Source organism: Panthera onca, chromosome B1, assembly GCF_046562875.1.
Source record: "Panthera onca isolate mPanOnc1 chromosome B1, mPanOnc1 haplotype 2, whole genome shotgun sequence".
Classification (NCBI taxonomy): domain Eukaryota; kingdom Metazoa; phylum Chordata; class Mammalia; order Carnivora; family Felidae; genus Panthera; species Panthera onca.
This window is the reverse complement of record NC_138342.1, coordinates 150,367,667-150,386,736: the sequence shown is the minus strand read 5'-3', so window position 1 is coordinate 150,386,736 and position 19,070 is coordinate 150,367,667. Positions and strand designations below refer to the sequence as shown.

The 19,070-nt window shown below is 38.7% G+C and overlaps 1 long non-coding RNA gene across 1 annotated transcript; it reads left to right on the top strand.

The window, feature by feature from the left end:
- The first annotated feature begins 4,484 nt into the window (after positions 1 to 4,484).
- Positions 4,485 to 18,048, top strand: LOC132693222 (uncharacterized). The gene is made up of 3 exons (XR_009616664.3): positions 4,485 to 5,270; positions 11,803 to 11,902; positions 16,080 to 18,048. It is a non-coding gene; the product is annotated as an uncharacterized LOC132693222 (long non-coding RNA).
- Positions 18,049 to 19,070: the final 1,022 nt, after the last annotated feature.

Genomic DNA, 19,070 nt, shown 5'->3' with positions numbered 1-19,070 from the left:
ATCCTAAAATTGTCAAGTATACTATTGATGTTATTAGATTTAGTTTCCATTCAGTATTATAGCAACTCTATCTCTTTGATTAAGACCTAAAAGCTCCGGGAGACAGCCTGGTTTAGTAAATTAGAATGGGTCAGAAAGTGTTTTACCCCTGGGTTATTGGATCGCATCTGGTCTAGGTCAATGACGATACCAACAAAGGTGACTCTTCATTGGTTTCCACCAGTACTGTTCAATAGAAATATAATGTGAGCCAGATATGTAATTTTAAATTTCCTAGAAGTCACATTTAAAGGAGTGCAAAGAAACAGGCAAAACTAATTTTAGTAATACATTTCATTTAACTCAGCACGAAATAGCCTCATTTCAACATGTAACCCATAAACAAAATCGTTAGTGAAATAGTTTACATTATTATTTATGCTAAGTCTTTGAAATCTGGTATGTATTTGACACTTGTAACACATCTCAATTTCGACTAGTCACGTTCAAGTGTTCAATAGCCACATGGGCCTCGTGGGTAACGTACTGGCCTACACAGCCCTCCAGAAACTGGAGGACAGTCTCAGTGGACCTTGCTCAAAACATGGAAACCCCACCTGCTGAAAAAACCAGTTGGATATGAAAAACGAATCCATTCTTCCTATTTGAGGTGGCTCTTGTTCTCAGTCTCTGTGCTATTTATTCCAAGTCTAAATAATGGTCATTATAATCAGTTTTATCACGTCACAAAATAATTCAAAATTCTACACGGAGTCTATGAGTTTAACAGTAATTACCTAGTTCTCCTTCGTGAAAAGAGACATTAGGTGTGCCTTTTTTTTTTTATATATTTACCATTTGCCACAGCTTTGTTTTAATCAATAAGTCAAGCAATATTTATTAGGGCCAGGCATGGTTAAAGTGCTTACAACGAACCTGGAGGGACAGAGTCCTTGCATGCAAGCAGTCTCTGTTCTAGATCCTCTTAGGTCTAGTTATTTCCACTTCAGACAAGTTTTATCTCATGAAGGGGCTTAAACGGACTTGTCAGACTACCCATTTCTGTTATTCCCCTGTAGGCATTAAAAATAAAAATGACAAAGGGGCACTTTTTTGTGGCTCAGTCAGTTGAGCATCTGACTTCGGCTCAGGTCATAATCTCCCCGCTCGCAAGTTCGAGCCCTTGCATCGAGCCAAGTGCATCCTCACTATTGGTGCGGAGCCTGCTTGGGATCCTCCTCTCTCCTCTCTCTCTAACTCTCCCTGAGTCGTGCTTTCTCTCTCCATCAAAATAAATAAATAAACTTAAAAAAAAGTAAGAATAAAAACATATCTTTAGTCATTTTCTTTTGGCCCTGTAACATTCGCTTTGGCCAGTTTGCTAGGAAGTAAAAACGCCCTTGCCAACAAGAAAAGTAAATCGTTCCGGTTGTTCCTTTTTGTAGATATTTTGCAAGTGTGCAAAATGGCGATGTTATTTCGTCATGTCTTGAGTGCCGTATCTAATCTGATCTCTTTCTTCTTTTTTGTTTTTATTATTTTTTTAAATGTTAATTTTTGAGAAAGAGACAGAGCTCAAGGGGAGGAGGGCAGAAAGACAGGGAGACACAGAATCCGAAGCAGGCTTCAGGCTGTGAGCTGTCAGCACAGAGCCTGACACGGGGCTGGAACCCAGGAACTGCCAGATCGTGACCTGAGCCGAAGTCAGACGCTTAACACACAGAGCCACTCAGGTGCCCCTCTTTCTTCTTAAAAGAAATGGCGGGGGGGGGGGGGGGAGGGAGGAAGCCACAAAAATTAAAAAGTTAATTCACATAAAAACCGCGAGGTGGTATTCGTGGAGATACATACACCTGTAAAATGGGACACCAATTTCAAGTATCCTGTGGGCAGGAGTTGCTTATTTACAGACAGAAGTTCACGAAAGAACTGGCAGAATGACTTCCTTCCCCACCAAGGGAACTAAAGTGCTTCTGATCGGAGTTGAAAGTGAAGCCCGTGCTCCCAGTAGATGTTCTACCAGCTTCTGACAAACCGGAGTCCTTGACTTCCCTTGGCACAACCACATGCTCTTTTCCTCTATTTATCGGCTGGCTTTAATGTTCTCTCTTCTTAGCCTTCAAGTTTCTGTGACCTTAATATGACATTTTAGTTGGGTGATTAATCGCTGTTAAACGGCACCGCGCTGATTAAACAGAGGCCTTGTTGGCACACTAGTCGGTTACAATGCAGCGATTCACTGTGATAAGCTTAAACATACACAATTAGATGTAGTAATATCCAATTTGTCAAGGCTCTTGCGGCTTAATTTTCTGCCACAAAGCTTGAAAGAAACAGTGACGAGACAAAAAGCTCCAGATTTATTGCTTAAGTACTTTCCAGTAAATTGATCTTGCCCATCACGTAATCTCATTTGGGACATTTTGGGAGCCAGTGAAGCTTCACTAACCCACAACCTCCTTAAAAATGGGCCCGAGGGTTCCTGATCCCAGAACTTTGAAAGCGAAGCCACGAGATATGAATGTCTTTTCAGAGGCAGACAACAACCCATTGCCTGGCCACAGCTTTCCTTTTAGGATAATTGCATAAAAATAATAAATGTCAGTAAAAGGATGAAAGATGCATGTAAGGAAATAAAAATATATACCGTGTCCTGAAAACATCCTACTGAAACAGCCCATAGCTCTGTTATGTGGAAAATAAAACAGGAGCAGCTGAAATGTCTTTTAAATGGGTTATTACAATCATCATTATCTTATGCTAACAACAGTGAGTTTTTCTGGCGTGTGCTTTCAAGGCAGGCTAGTACTCTCTAATCGGAGCAAAAGAAGATATGCTTCTCTTGCAATTTTTGAAATAACAATTACTTTTCCATTTGATAAATAGAAAAGGAGCACCTAGGAATATTTTCTTCAGATGAGCTATGAGGAACATGTACTCTTTTAGCCCGATAAGTACACAAAGAATAAAGCTGATATTCAATGAATACCCTGTAAACATTTGTTCGATTATTGAAAACATTGCTCTAGATGTCAGGGGAATGGAAAAATTTGTAAGATGCGGGTGTTTGTTCTAAAGCCTCTGTGGTGGAGTATGCAAACTTACGCATGGTTATTATATTAGACAAAAACTACACGCTGTGAAAGCACAGAGGAAGAGATTGATCATTCATGGGACAGTATAGAACCCACAGGGTAAGCTCAGGGTGAGGGGTAATACTGACAAGAACTACTAAGTAGGTAATATTTGAGCAAACCCTAACAGAAAAGTAGAATTTCTGCCCAAGGATAAGAGGTATTACAAGGAGCAGGGGTTGGGGGGGTGGGGGAGGAAAGTATGAATAAAGCATGATGCTGTAAAGGTACAAGGCAGAATTATTTTATATCTAAGAAAATATTTTATTAAATATTTAAACAAATTTCCATGCTATCATCTCCAAAGTTGGTCTACTCATTAGGAAACGGACTAAGAGATTTCCAAAGGCACAGTTGCCCAAACAAGGTGGAAGGTTTCTTCTCCTTTGTGGAACGGGCTTAACTGGGAGTTGGCTGTCCAGGGCAGGTAGGTCGGTATCTGTGTTCCACAAGGTCATATTACTCTTGGGGAGTACAAGGTCATATTTCTCAGGCTCCTTTTACTCCGTTGCCCTGTTAGCCTCAGTATTGCCCTCATCCAAAAGGTTGAATGAAGCTAGCTCCCTGGAATTGCATCTACACTTCTACACCTGGATAGAGAGAAAAAAGGTGTTTGGGGCACCTGGATGGCTCAATCGGTTAAGCTTCTTGATTTCAGCTCAGGTAATGATCTCACAGTTCATGGGTTTGAGCCCCACACTGAGTTCTGCACTGGCAGCTGTGGAGCCTGCTTGGGATTCTCTCTCTCCCTCTTTCACTGCCCATTCCCCCTCTCAAAATAAATAAATAAACTTAAAAAAAAAAAAAAAAAAAGAAGATGGAGGGTAAGAAGCTTCTTCAAAGGAAGTGACCTAGATGTTGCTCACATTAGCCAACAGAGAAGATCCAGCTGGGAGGCTTGTGTCCTGTGAGAAGTCCAGAGTTTACTAACATGAAGAAGGGTAGATTTGTTACTATGGGACAATTAAGCAGTTTCTGACATACTAGGTGGTCAACATTCATTGCTTAATTAATAGATGAATAATTAAATGAAAATTGAATGTCTCTATGTTCCATACAAGCCACAGTCTAATATAGGAATCAATACCTCTTAGTTCTTTTATGAATTGAAGGAATTGAAGAGCAGTTGTTCTAGATGCTTCTGTGGAGGTGTGTGTGTGTGTGTGTGTGTGTGTATAGAACATAACCCTTTTATTTTCTAGCACCTGTGACAGTTTCATGTCTCTCTAAAGGAGACAGGAAGTTTGGAGCATTATTGGCCCTTTTATTTTATTTTTTATTTTTTTTCTTAACATTTATTTATTTTTGAGACAGAGAGAGACAGAGCATGAACGGGGGAGGGGCAGAGAGAGAGGGAGACACAGAATCGGAAGCAGGCTCCAGGCTCTGAGCCATCAGCCCAGACGCGGGGCTCGAACTCACAGACCGCGAGATCGTGACCTGAGCTGAAGTCGGACGCTTAACCGACTGAGCCACCTATTGGCCCTTTTAAAGGAAAGGAGTGGGTAAGCACACCCAGAAGTGAGTGAACATCTTCACACGCGGGAATGTGCTACTAGTACAGCCAAGCCCACACCTGACATGCTCCCCACCACAGTCTGCTATGCTGTCTCTTTTTTACAAGAAATCTGGAACAGTGCATAGCAAAACAAATAAATTACTTTTCATCTCTCAGAAAGCAAGTTCAAAGATTAGATGCACCCGTCCAGAAGTCTGGTCTGAACAGCTTCAGCGAAGAAGCGTACTTTCCTTTTCATCTTCCTTGGCTCCAGCCAGCAAGAGACAAGAGGCCCCCCGCTTTCCGCACCTTAGAATTCTAGACGGTGTTTAGTTACACTTGGGATCTCGTTGCTTGGGTATCTCTCCTCCATCTTCCAAATCCATCTCTGCAGCAACTGACGTGCATAGGACCGAGAGGTACCATGCGGTGGACGCCACAATCCTTCGGAGACAGTGAAGTCGCCTGTGTTCTGGCACTCTGCTGATGAGGAAGGAAAAGGGCAAGCCCGAGAGGGCAATGCCAATGCCGATGAGGGAGTTGGTGGTATCGTTGTAAAGCGGTACGGCCACCGGGAAGATGGTGCACAGGCAGAAGACAGTGGGGAAGAAAAGACTGAGCTTGAGGGGACGAGGCCCATTAGGCTCCTTCCAGCACAGGTACAGCTGACCGACGATCGAGAGCCCCACAAAGAACCAGTAGCTGAAGCTGTAATGGTTAATGAGCTGAAAGGTGTTCTCCACACACCAGTAGATCAGTGCCGTGATACCACTGAAGAGCAGAGCAGGTACCGGGGTGTGACCCGTTCAACACGAATCATGCAGATGGCATCTGGGAGATGGCCTTCTCTTGAGCCCACAAAGAAAAGCCTAGAAGCAGCCACAATGGAGGCATTGAGGCCACTAAAGCAGGATAGTGCTCATATATATATATATATATATACACACATATATATGCATATATATATATACATATATATACATATATATGCGCATATATATGCACATATATATATACATATATATGTGCATATATATACATATATATGTGTGTGTATATATATATATATATATATATATATGCAAATACACACACACAGTGGGGGTGGAAGGTGGGGTGAAGGCAAAGGTGCAAAAACATTGAACTGCCAGAAAATGCTCAGATGTCGTTAGTAATAGCAGTTTTTCTTAGGAAGTGTCCTGGCTCCTTAATTCAGGGGACAATTTCTCAACCTAGAGAAAGGAGGTCGTTTGTAAACCTGTGTCCAACACTGGGACCCTGGGGTGAGATCAGCTCCACAACTCCTCTCATGTCTCCTCATCATCTTCAGACACCATGCTGATCTCATGCCTTTGTTCCGGCCATTACGAGATGGGTTCTCCTTCTGGAAGAAACGCACGATGGGATCACACTTCTCTAAGCCTTCATCTTTCTACTCATATCTATATCATATTTTTAAGAGAAAAATGCGTCTTACGTTTTGGAAAGGCGCCTCTAGGATTATAAACCTAGGTTCCGATTGTATTTTACATCTGGCTTCAATGAGAAACCTCATACCAAATAAAAAGTATGTATATGTGCATTTGCATGTATACACACGCATATACATAATTTAAAGCTTGCAAACATAAAGTCACTACTTTAGTCCCTGAAGATAAGAACTTGTTTTCACATCTCACAAGCATCACCATCTAGAGCTCAGAATAGGTGGAATTGAATAAATGTGGAATTGAATAATGAGCCCATAATTCCAATATCATGGAAGTTTGGTCATAAATTAGCATACATGTGTCTCTTTGTAGAGTGTGGTTAATCAAAGAAGAATAGTAAGTCTTGGAAAATAGGCAAAATATTGAAGTCTAGAAGTAACCATAGATGTAGAGATAATTCTAAAAACAAAGAAAATGTATATTTTCATAGATATATCATTTCAATCAGACAAAAAAGCAACATAACATACAGATAGAGATAAATTTTTATCGAAAAAGAGGATACTATCTTTTCATGATCTGATGAGGTCAGAACTAACATCATTATTTTTGTCAGTCTGCTGTTGCTACAATTTCAGAGTGGAGTAAACTCAGGGTTTGCATTCTTTTATTTTTTTAAGTTTTTTAATGTTTATTAATTTTTTTTTGAGAGAGAGAAAGAATGCGAACAAAGGAGGGGCAGAGAGAGAGGGAGACAGAGAATTCGAAGCAGGCTCCAGGCTCTGAGTTGTCAGTGCAGAGCCTGATGCAGGGCTCGAACCCACAATCTGTGAGATCATGACCCGAGCTGAAGTCGGCCGCTCAACTGACTGAGCCACCCAGGCACCCCTCAGGGTTTATATTCTTTATAGTAAATGCTGCCTCAGGGTGCCTGGGAGGCTCAGTGGGTTGAGCATCTGACTCTTGATTTCGGGTCAGGTCATGATCCAATGATCGTAGGATCGAGCCTCAATTTGGGTTCTGCTCTGAGTGTGAAACCTGCGTAACATTCTCTCTCTCCTTCGGCCTCTCTACCCCATAAATAAATAAATAAATAAATAAATAAATAAATAAATAAATAAATAATAAAGCATTTGCTTCCTTAAACACTGGAAGATGCCGAAGTGCCCCAAAGTCAAGAAATGTGAGTCATTGAAGTCTCTACTCATTCATCCACTCCCCTGTTCATTCACTCCTTGAAGAGACTCCAGGTTAATTTATAACACTTGCCCTCAAGAGTCTTACAGTCTAGTAAGGCATTTCCATTCTAGAGGAGCACTAGTGTCTACAGTTTGATCTTTCACACCTCTCTGTAAGGATATTTTTTGTGTGTACCCATCATTTTTGTTCATTTCTCTATAAATTACTTATGTGTACTACCATGCTAATTCCATACATTAGAAAATAAAAAAAAATACAAATACTTTGATAATGAGAAATAAAAAAGAAATCATGTTTGGGGGCACCTGGGTGGCCCAGTCCGTTAAGCATCTGACTTCAGCTCAGGTCAGGATCTCACAGTTTGTGAGTTCAAGGCCCACGGTGGGCTCTGTGCTGACAGCTCAGAGCCTGGAACCTGCTTCGGATTCTGTCTCCTCTCTCTGCCCCTCACCCACCTGTGCTCTGTGTCTCTCTGTCTCTCGAAAATAAATAAATGTAAAAAAAGAATTTTAAAAAAAGGGAAACCATATTTTGAAGTGAGTAGTTAAATCTGATGGCTTCAGAATACCATTAGTTAATATCTTTTTACACAATATACTTAATGGAAGGTTCAAGTTAAAGGTGGTGGGTGTAAATTCATTTTATGTAGCCAGCGTTCTTGGTATTTTTCTTTTGGCTGACCATTTGACAAATAGGATGTGACTGTCAATGTTTTTACCCTGTTTAGTGGCTGACAAAGAGCTTTAATAGTAAAAAAAAGTCCTGGCTGGTATTTTCTTTTTGATCCCTTGGGCTTGCATTAATAATGTTGTTTTAAACAACAATTTCCAGGAAGAATATTTTTAAGCTTCTAGTTTTTATGATGGGGGTGTTTTAGTGATAGCCATATAACCACATAACGGGAACACCCCCAAACTGTATCATGTTGCAATATGCAGAGATCAAATTAGATCAAATGATCTAATAAAGGTATTGTTACTAACACCTTCTCACAGTAAGCTAGCACTCTTGCCTTAGCTTACTTTACGTAGAGGGCATGACGTGCAGTCATCTGACATACAGGACCAATGGCGGGCTGAGGGAAGAACCAGTAACAATTAACTTACTTAGTGTAGTAGAGCTCAGTTATTCCTTTTTGATAAATAAAAGAAAAAGTAAGAGGAGAAATTCTAATATTTTATTGCACCCCCAATGGATCGGTTTGTGCACCCCACTTTGGAGACCACTGTAGTAGAGAGTTGGGTTAAAAATAACTCCAAGGGGTTTGAGCCCTGTCCGCTTCAAGAAAACCAAGGTATCATGGTGGTGGTTTGGTTCTGCCTAATTAGTATTTAGTAGTATTTAGTATTTAATTAGTTTCTAGTAGTATTTAGTAATTAGTAATGCAATGTTTATGCTTTTCATACTGATTGTGTGCTCCATCTTAGGCCTGGAAAACAACCAGTTACCATCACGGTAAACCTATAGTTTTAGGGAAAACTTTCATCAGAACCCTTGACTCAAGTCTTAGAATAAATAAGGTCAGACTCAAAAACATAAAGTGATTGGGGGCGGCTCAGTCGGTTAAGCGTCTGACTCTTGATTTTGGCTCAGATCATGATCTCATGGCTTGTGGGTTTGAGCCCTGGCTCAGGCTCTGTGATGACACTGTGGAGCCTGCTTGACATTCTCTCTCTCTCTCTCTCTCTCTCTCTCTCTCTCTCTGCTCCTCTTCCACTCACACACACTCTCTCTCTCTCAAAATAAGTAAGTAAACTTAAAAAAAAAATAAAGTGATTAGAGAATAATGTAAAAGATGAAATAATCCAGTACTGCAAATAACTTTACATGGTAGGCTATAAATGAAGAGATTAACATGTATTTACTGAATGAAAAAAATCTTTTAAAAAGAATATTACTGAGGTCTGGACTTTATAGAAGAGACACATTTTGGCTGGAGAGGTATTTCCTCAAGGGAAACCAAAAAACAAAACAAAACAAAACAAAACAAAACAGCACACAGTGTGAATAGGCAGTAAGGATAATAAAGATGTTATTTTTATTTATGAATTGATATCTTTCACCTCTAGATACAAGACTACAATGTGAACTGTCAGTGCAACATGAGAAATGGTCAAAGCTGAGGAATTCTGAGTTATTGGGTATGGCCTGATGGAGAGACCTAAGTCAGATCTATTATGTTTATCTGGTCTTAGAGTTATATCGGTGACAAATAAAGCTTCGGGTAGAGAATTCTGTAGATTTTTTAAAAAATCACTTGTCTCAGTTTCTACCTTCTCTACAAGAAAACAATATTTTAGCATTTATTGAAGACTTAATATGCATTGGGCATTACAGGATGCAATCATTGCATAACCATGCAATATGAATATTCCTATCTTGCAAATGATAAAATGGAAGCCCAGATGTCACAGAGCTGGTGACATCAGCGCCACCTGTCTTTGAGTTACTGCCTTTGGAAGTGATGCCAGGAAACAGCAATATAGTATTGTAGCATTTTGCCTCCTTTAAAAACAAGAAAAAATAAATAAAACAAAGGAGAGCAAAACCAAAAAAAAAGTTATTTACAGGTATATAGTTAGGACTTTTAGGTTTCTAAAAAATGTAATTATTATCACACATAAAGGTATAAGGAAATCTTTAGGAAGTCAAAGAATGCAAAGACACGTTGGAGGGCATTAAGAACTACCAATAAAGGAATCATAGCTACCTGAATTGTTTAAGAAAGACATCAGAAAACTCTAGGGAGCTGTCAGAGGGAAAAAAAATAAATAAAAAGACAAGCAGAAGAATTGGAAAAGGCCTGGAGAGATTGAAATTTGTCTGCATTGTACCTCTCTTTTGACAATTCACATCCATCTTCAACAGAATCATTGTTTATTCTTATTATGCCAGGTTTCCTTTTCTGGTCTGCTGGTTCTCTCGGGTTTCGTAGGCCAGTAGTTTGAGTTTTCAAATTTCAAAAACATTTGGGATTTCAAAAGGACAAAATATAAAGGATACCCAGCAGCACAGTTTACTTAGGAGATTTTAATCATAATATTCTGCATAGTGTATGAGACTTTCTACCTCAACTGTCTGTCTCCTTTCTCTTTAGTGTCTGGGGAAAAGCCAAGAACTCCTCCCTCCAGTTTAAATACCCTACAAAATGTTGGTGGAAGTATTTGGCCTGTTCTATCTTCCTGATTCCCTTTTTGCTGTAACAAACCCAATTAACTAGCAAGAGCTGCCATTGACAGTGTAATAAACTGGGTCATGGGTAGAGAGTCAAGTGCGGCCTTATGACTTCGCTGTCATTACCTTAGGGAGTTTGGCAAGTTTCCGAAATGCCACAGTGCAACCTGGGTCTGCATTCCCTAGTTTTGAGACTCAGAAGACTTTACTGCAGCCGTGGCTGGGAATAAACTGTAAATGCTGACACCACTGAAGAGGTGCCAAAGTGAAGTGATCACAACTTAATCTGAGCCAAAAGGCATTTCTCTGCAACAGGCACAAAGAAAGAGCAAACTCCCATAACCCATACGTAACACACAAACCATTGCAAAAGAGATTCAACACCACCATGCCAGACGCCAAGTGAGTTATTTCTCTCCTTCCCTGCCTCACCCTAGTTTCCTCCCACTTGGTCACACATGGTAAGCATTCATCTAACGCCAACTACAGTCCCTCAGTCTTATCAGGAAATCTGCACTCCCCATTATTTGAGCACGATGGAGCACATATTTCCAACATAAAAAGACTGACATCATTATTATTTTAATTAACTAGTTCCCAGTTTGCATTCTTTTTCTCCCTTTTCCCTCTCTTACCACAGCACCCATCCCCCATTCCATCCCAGCCCCACCCCCACCCCCCCCACACACACACACAGAATTTAGTTTGCTACATTCAGCTAAAAGTTATTATAAATTTAGAACTCAGACCTCACGGTAACAGGGATTGCTTTTGGATCACCTGTAAGCTGTCACAGACACTTAGCGTCACTAAAATGTTGACCAGGGAAATGATAGCATTGTCGCATTGAGGTCTTTTAACTATGCTTTGACTTTGTCAGCATTTAGACAATGGACAATAGATTATTTTCTCCAACACTTTGACCAAATGAAACACTGGTTACTAAGTTATGTTATCTTCATCAGTGAGATCCAAAATAAAAATTGTGAGCACATTTCATCCATGGTGAGCATGAACACAATTTTGCTATGTACAAAACAGTGTTGTTTCGTCAGTGTATTACACATACACCCTTTTGTAAGAACTGTGCACATGTATGATTGACTTAAATATTTTCAGAGACTTAACAAAGAGAGAATATTGGAATCCCGATTTCTTAAACAAGCCTTTTACATTTTTCAATGCATTCTTTAAAGAGGGTTTTGACCACACACATGTACATTTTTTAATTTGGAAGACTAGTTTCCTGTTATAATCAACACAGATTACTTTGGGACTTAAAAAAAGTCAGGCAAATCCTCTAAATTGTTGAACTCTCTGGGTACATGTATCTTCTGCCTGTTAAGTTTATTTACTTTATACAGTTTCCCTTCTTTTCTTGCTTTAGAGCCTGTTCAGTATCACTGACTAAATCATAGAAAGAACCCCAAGATGATCTACAAAGCCACAATTATTGATGCAAGCGAATCCTCATTTAAAGAATCAGGGTAGGTATTGGTAACTTCTATTTTTAAATGACTCTATAGTCAGAAAATATAAACATTGTTTTTAATTATAAAATGATATTCATATATTGTATAGAGTCAATGATTCATTTGAAAAAAACACTCGAATACTCATAATTTTAAAAAACAAATTCTATACTTACATATTTTCCTTTTCCCTGATACTGTTTTGTCTCATATTTTAAGAATGCTTTATCTTCACAGTAAATTTTTTTGTTGTTTTTTGTTGTTAAATTGTTTTGTTGTTTAGACACATAATGCAGAATGTCTACTTACAAAGTCATGGCCACATACATCCAGTTGAGCCTAGGCATCCAGTTGAGTGTTGTCCTTTAAGACTGACATCTTAGGGGAAATGAACTTACTACAGATTTGTCCTAACTTCAGTAACACTCATCCATAAGTGGCCCCTGAGTTGCTACTGTTTAGTAGTGGCACTTGAGTTGAAGAGGGGGATTCTTTAAGAACAAAACACCTGGTGACCAACAGAAGGGTCCAGAAGAAGATGGAGAATAGAGGGTAGATGAAGGGGTGAGAATGGCTCCAGATACTCACATGACCAAGGGGATGTGATAACATTAACCTGGTGGGCAATGCATGAGTAGAGAAAGTTCAGGGAATAGTTTATATTCTGGAGAGAATAATGGTAGGCAAAAAACCTGGGTTTAAACTCCTAATAACCAAACAAATCACTTCTTTTTCTTCTCTCTCTTATTTCTTCTTCCATAAAATGAGAATGATTATATTCCATTGGAAACCTTGGTGGCCTTGACATGAATCTGTACGAGGTTTTGTCATTTTTGTAATAGAAATAAAACATGTTTCATTATGGAATTTAACACAGATTGTCTCTTGGATCCTTCCAGGTTGTCCTTCTTTTTTTTAATTTTTTTAATGTTTATTTATTTTTGAGAGAGACAGAGACAGATTGCGAGTGGGTTAGGCGCAGAGAGAGAGGGAGACACAGAATCCAAAGCAGGCTTTAGGCTCTGAGCTGTCAGCACAGAGCCCAACGTGGGGCTCGAACTCATGAGCTGTGAGATCATGACCTGAGCCGAAGTCAGACACTCAATTGACTGAGCCACCCAGGTGCCCCTCCAGATTGTCCTTCTTGAATTATTTGTTAGATTTTAGAAAATAGGTAACAGAATGTTTTCTTGGCTACTTTGGCCAAATGAAAATCTGTTAGTTTATGTTACTTTCATCAACAAGATCCAAAGATAGAAAGACCTAGACATATTGTCAGCTTACTCTATCAATATGGAGCTGCATACAAGTGGTGCTGGGAAAACTGGACAGCAACATGAAGAAAAATGAACCTGGAACACTTTCTTAGATACATGAAAATTAACTCAAGATGGATGAGAGACCTAAATGTCAGACAGGAAGCCATAAAAAAATCCTCGAGGACAAAGCAGGCAAAAACGTCTTTGACCTTGGCCACAGCAACTTCTTACTCAACACATCTCCAGAGGCAAGGGAAACAAAAGCGAAAATGAACTATTGGGACCTCATCAAAATAAAAAGCTTCTGCATAGTGAAGGAAACAATCAGCAAAACTAAAAGGCAGCCAACAGAATAGGAGAAGATATTTGCAAATGACATATCAGATAAAGGGTTAGTATTCAAAATCTATAAAGAACTTATCAAACTCAACACCGAAAAAACAAATAATCCAGTGAAGAAATGGGCAAAAGACATGAATAGACACTTCTCCAAGGAAGACATCCAGATGGCCAACAGACACATGAAAAAATGCTCAACGTCACTCACCATCAGGGAAATACAAATCAAAACCACAATGAGATATCACCTCACACCTGTCAGAATGGCTAACATTAACAACTCAGGCAAGAGCAGATGTTGGGGAGGATGCGGAGAAAGAGGATCTCTTTTGCACTGCTGGTGGGAATGCAAACTGGTGCAGCCACTCTGGAAAACAGTATGGAGGTTCCTCAAAAAATTAAAAATAGAACTACCCTACGACCCAGCAATTGCACTACTAGATATTTATCCAAGGGATACAGGTGTGCTGTTTCGAAGGGAAACATGCACTCCAGTGTTTATAGCAGCACTATCAACAATTGCCAAAGTATGGAAAGAGCCCAAATGTCCATCGATGGATGAATGGATAAAGAAGATGTGGCATATGTACACAATGGAGTATTACTCAGCAATCAAAAAGAGTGAAATCTTGCCGTTTGCAACTACATGGCTGGAACTAGAGGGTATTATGCTAACTGAAATTAGTCAGTCAGAGAAAGACAAAAATCATATGACTTCACTCATATGAAGACTTTAAGACACAGAACAGATGAACACAAGGGAAGGGAAGCAAAAATAAAATAAAAACAAGAAGGGGGACAAAACGTAAGAGACTCTTAAATACGAAGAACAAACTGAGGATTACTGGAGGGGTTGTGGGAGGGGGGATGGGCTAAATGGGTAACGGGCACTAAGGAAATCTACTCCTGAAATCATTGTTGCACTATAACTATAACTATAACTAACTATAACTATAACTAACTGTAACTAACTCTAACTAACTTGGATGTAAATTTAAAAAATAAATTAAATAGAATAAAAAAATGTGGAGCTGCATGGATTTTCATCTCCAAAGAACAAATCATCAAAGAGCAGTATTCCCTAGGGAGAGAAGTCAAACCTGCTTAGTTTCCTAAAAAGACCAAAATATTCAAAAGAATATTTTTTTCAAATGAGTTGTTGGCATGCCAAACGTTCTAGGTGCTAAAACATTAATTTCTAAACCATTCTAGTTGTTTACAGATTAGATTTCTGAATTAGAATTGCTGTCTGAGCCTTCCGCCTATTAGTCTGTAAGATGGAATAACCATGCATTCATTCAAAATTTGTTTGGCCTCCACCACAAGACAGGCTATATTTTAGGCATTGAGGACCCAGCAGTGAACAAGACCTAGTTGCCATTCTCAAGGTCTACATGGTCTAAGTGGGATGTGGAAACAGTAGTGGGTGTATGCAGACAAGCCAACTAAATAAGGCGATTCCACAGGTAAACATTGACAGCTGTGAGGTTCATAATATCGGTAAACACTCCAAGAGGGCTTAGTATGTGGCAGGTATACATGTAATATGTCATTTAAACCCCATAGCAACCATAAAGGATGGGCCCTTACATTTAAAGAGGAAAATACAGATTTAGTAGCTTCCCCGAAGTCCCCCAAAGTAATGGGCTGAGAATTTGAACCTCGGTACTCGAATGCCAGGTGACTTATAGCACTTTCACTGGATTAAGTTGAGAATGAATGACAAAAAAACAAAGTATCCAAGAATGGAGATGGTAGCTATGGCAGAAATATAGAGAAGATTGGTGTAGAAAGGGAAAATGACCCAGAGAAAGAAGAGGATGTGATGTTTTCATGGAATACTCAGCACTACAGAATGGCCAAAGCACAGAGTTCAGGGAGAGGGAGTAAAGACGCAGAGCTGAGGAGACAGGTTACACCTTGCAGGATGGTCGACCTCAAAGTTGGTGCTTCAGAGCCTCCTCCAGGCTGTAGAGTGGAGTCTTGGGCTAGGAAGCAGAGAAGGGAATTTCATCTCAGTTCCCCAGGGACTTTGTTTTTGGTGAAATGGTGTTTTTTTCTGCCAGATTTTTGTTCTAGAACTTAAAAAGATGCTGCAGGCGACTTAATTCTTATGTGATAGTTCAGAAAGCTAAATTTCCGCATGGTAAAGTGACTCGCCAAGGTCAGTAGTTAGCAAATTCTAACTAAAACTCTCATGCCTTTTCTTATCTCCGGTGTCTCTTTACCATATGGCTGTCTTACTATAATAAATTTAACATTGAATACTGATTTTGAAAACATAATCTTTATCACTGGAAATGAACCTACTTTTTCTACTCACAGTTTTTCTCTTCTTAGCACACACAATGCCAGATTTATCATCCTGAAATACAATTCTAAACACATTACTCCTTTCTTTCTATGTAATCATAAAATATTCCATTATGGTCAACAAAAATAATACGTTCTTAGAGTGAATAAGTATGTTATTTTTCACTTCGCCCTATAAATTACACATATTCAGTAAAATCACTTTGGAGACCATAAAACAAATCAGGAGAATGCATTTTCTTTCCCACCAAGTTAATATTATGTATTGTTTTGTATTACAGCACTTGGTCACAAATTTGGTTTTATCAGAGAGTTGCAAAGAGCACTTCAGAAAATAAGAAAGCAAAGTGAGTCCATCAACAAGTTTGCTAATCTATCATTCCATATTTTCCTTCTGATAACCTTCACCTATCTACTGAGTCACCGTTTTAACTCTTCGTGATAATTACCATTCATCTTATCTCCACAAATTTCCTTCATGGAGAAGGAGTGCATTTGCCTTATAGATACAGCAGGCTTTGAATGGAAACTCAAAAAGGATGTATTGTGTTCTCGAAAAAAAAAAAATGAACCAGTATACATTTAAAAATGTTAAGAACAATTTCATAAAGTCATTACCATTTAAATCTGCCTTTGCAAATTTCATATTTTCCACTGGCTAGTCTTCCCCACAAAAGAAGATTCAAGAAGGTTTCCCCTGGGACACGGTGAGCCAAGGAATGTGTGCACTTTAAGTAGGTGGCAAGTGTTAGCTTTGATGGCTTTAGAAAGCCCTGGCATCCTGGAAGTCAGAGCAGAGCTCACCAGATGCCTTTGTGTGTTCTGATTCCTAAAACGGAAGGCCCATGGTGACCTGCCTGCTTTGCATGTCTGGCTGTGTCTACAAGCAGAACTCAGGAATCGACGGTCCTAACACAAAGTCTCAGAAACTATGGATCTTCATCTGTCTCCAGGGTATCTCACGGTCTGCACACATTTTCTGTAGTCCACTAAAATGAAAATTACTAAACAGTGTTGTGCGCCTCTAACAATATCACAACGATGAAGCTCTTCTCATTTCCCACAGAGAGCAAGTAGAAGACTAAATCCTTCTTTCTACATATTTAAAAACATTATGCAACTCATCTGTAGAGAGGTTTGATATATATCTGAAGCTTCCATGCCTTAAAATTTGAGAGAAAACTGAAAAAGAAAAAAAAATGCTTGCTTATTCATGAAGCATTACATTTTCAAACATAGCAGAATACTGGAAATCAGAGAATTGAAACCTGAAATAGTTAAACTTGCAAAGAGACTCATTCATTATTTTTCAGAAAGGAAAATCTTCTTAAAGCTAAAGCATTCAATTCTTGGTTTCAATCCAAAGGTTCTGTTCAGTTGTTTTGAAGTTACAGGGAAAAAAATGTACTTTTCCTATCGTACCCATTGACATTTTTAAACAAAAATAATTCAAAGATATTTAAACAGTACAACTTCAAATGTCTGTTGTTAATCCATTGTGGGGAAGAATCTGTAGAAGAGAAAAGAACTATGAAAAAATAAACTTAGAGTTTGGTCATTCTTTCAAACACTGAATCAAACTGAAATCCTTCTAGGTTTATGATTGTACTATCAAAGTTGGTTTATTTCTAACTAAAAGAGAATACAGATTCCTGTATTGTCTCTTCCAAAAGTATTTTTTATGGGAAAAAATATGAAACTATTGTATTTACCATCATAGAACAGAATCATCACATGCCAGGAAATTCTGTTTCACTCGTTGTGAAATGCTAAATTAGCCTAATTATCCTACCATTTCAGAAAATTTCTTGGTGAGGGCTACTCTTTAGTAAGATCATACAAAGTGGAACTAACGTGTGATCTTTTTTCCAAATGTTTGTGTTATAATTTAAATTCGAATTCGACTCTTAAGCGATCGAGGGTGCACAATTTAATCATGGAAAGAATATAAAATACAGTAGCCCAGAGATAAAGTTTACAGATGTGTCACTGTAAGTTATTCAGCTTCTTGCATTTAGAGACAGTGGAAAATCGATGGGTTTAAATTCTTGGGTAAGATAGTCTATCTCTTGCAATCTTGGTTTCTTTATAACATGCGGATAACTGCAAGATATGTGTAACAAAACAGGAGTTACGTGCAAAACAGTATAGATACTATCTGGCACAGTACATACTTAGCAATTGTTAGTTTCATTCCCCTTTTAGAGGCAAACATTCATTAATATAATTAAAAATTATAAAATGCAAGTAAGAGGAGATGATGCTTAATTACCAATACTGTACTAAACAAATTTGTGCAATAAATAAATTTACTCTCCATTGAATCAGTGTTTTTCAAGTTACTGTTTACACACGATTAGTGCATACAAAATCAACTTAGTCTGTTCTAACCAGAGAGGAAGAGAAGAGAAAAGAAAAAAGAAAGAAAATATCAGAGTATATCATACTTAGAAGAGTGTTGCTCCATTAAACTTTCATTTGGGTTACAAGTGTGGCACGTCTATATTGAACACTAGGTCACAAGGTCAAATGTGTTTCTTACTGTGGGTTGCAATTTTTTTTTCAAAAAAATAAAAAGACATTGCTTACTTAATCTGTTCTTTCAATTCTGATATCATTTTCTATTTTTTACTTTACAATGTGTATATAAAGATGGCTCTCCAGCTAGTGCTCGAAAATTCACTTACGCATTTTCATCAACCTGGACACATTTTCCACAGCCAAACGAAATCGAACATTCTGGTTGTCTGGCCAAAAACTAGCATATATTGAGGAATTACTAGTTGTGAGACACTGTGCTATACACACACTTTTATTTAATCTTCAAAACTGTTTTATGAAGGGTTATTGCCTTCATTTTACAAGGAGGAAACTGAGGCTCAGTGAAGTGAACCCAAAGATGAGATTAAATTCCAGTTTTGTCTCCTTCCACACCCTTGCTTTTCACCACTAAATTGCGACACGTTCTCAGGTGGAATATAATAATCTAGCATGGTAAGTGGAGAAATGGTTCCCATAGCTCCTGCTTCCTTGGCAAAATTCTGCTGAGTGTGGAGTCAAACAGGCTGGGGAAAGATTGCACCACACAAAGGAAACTGAACAGAGTTGGTGGAGAACACTTTTCTCATAGAGCAAATTAGGTCTATCAGTGACTGGTTTAGTCATAACACAGTTTAGCCTTTTAAAGAGTCAGAATTGTATAAATACAGTACAGGAAGTTCAAAAAGTAATATTTTAGAAGCCGCATTCTTTTCTCCAGAACAGACAGCACA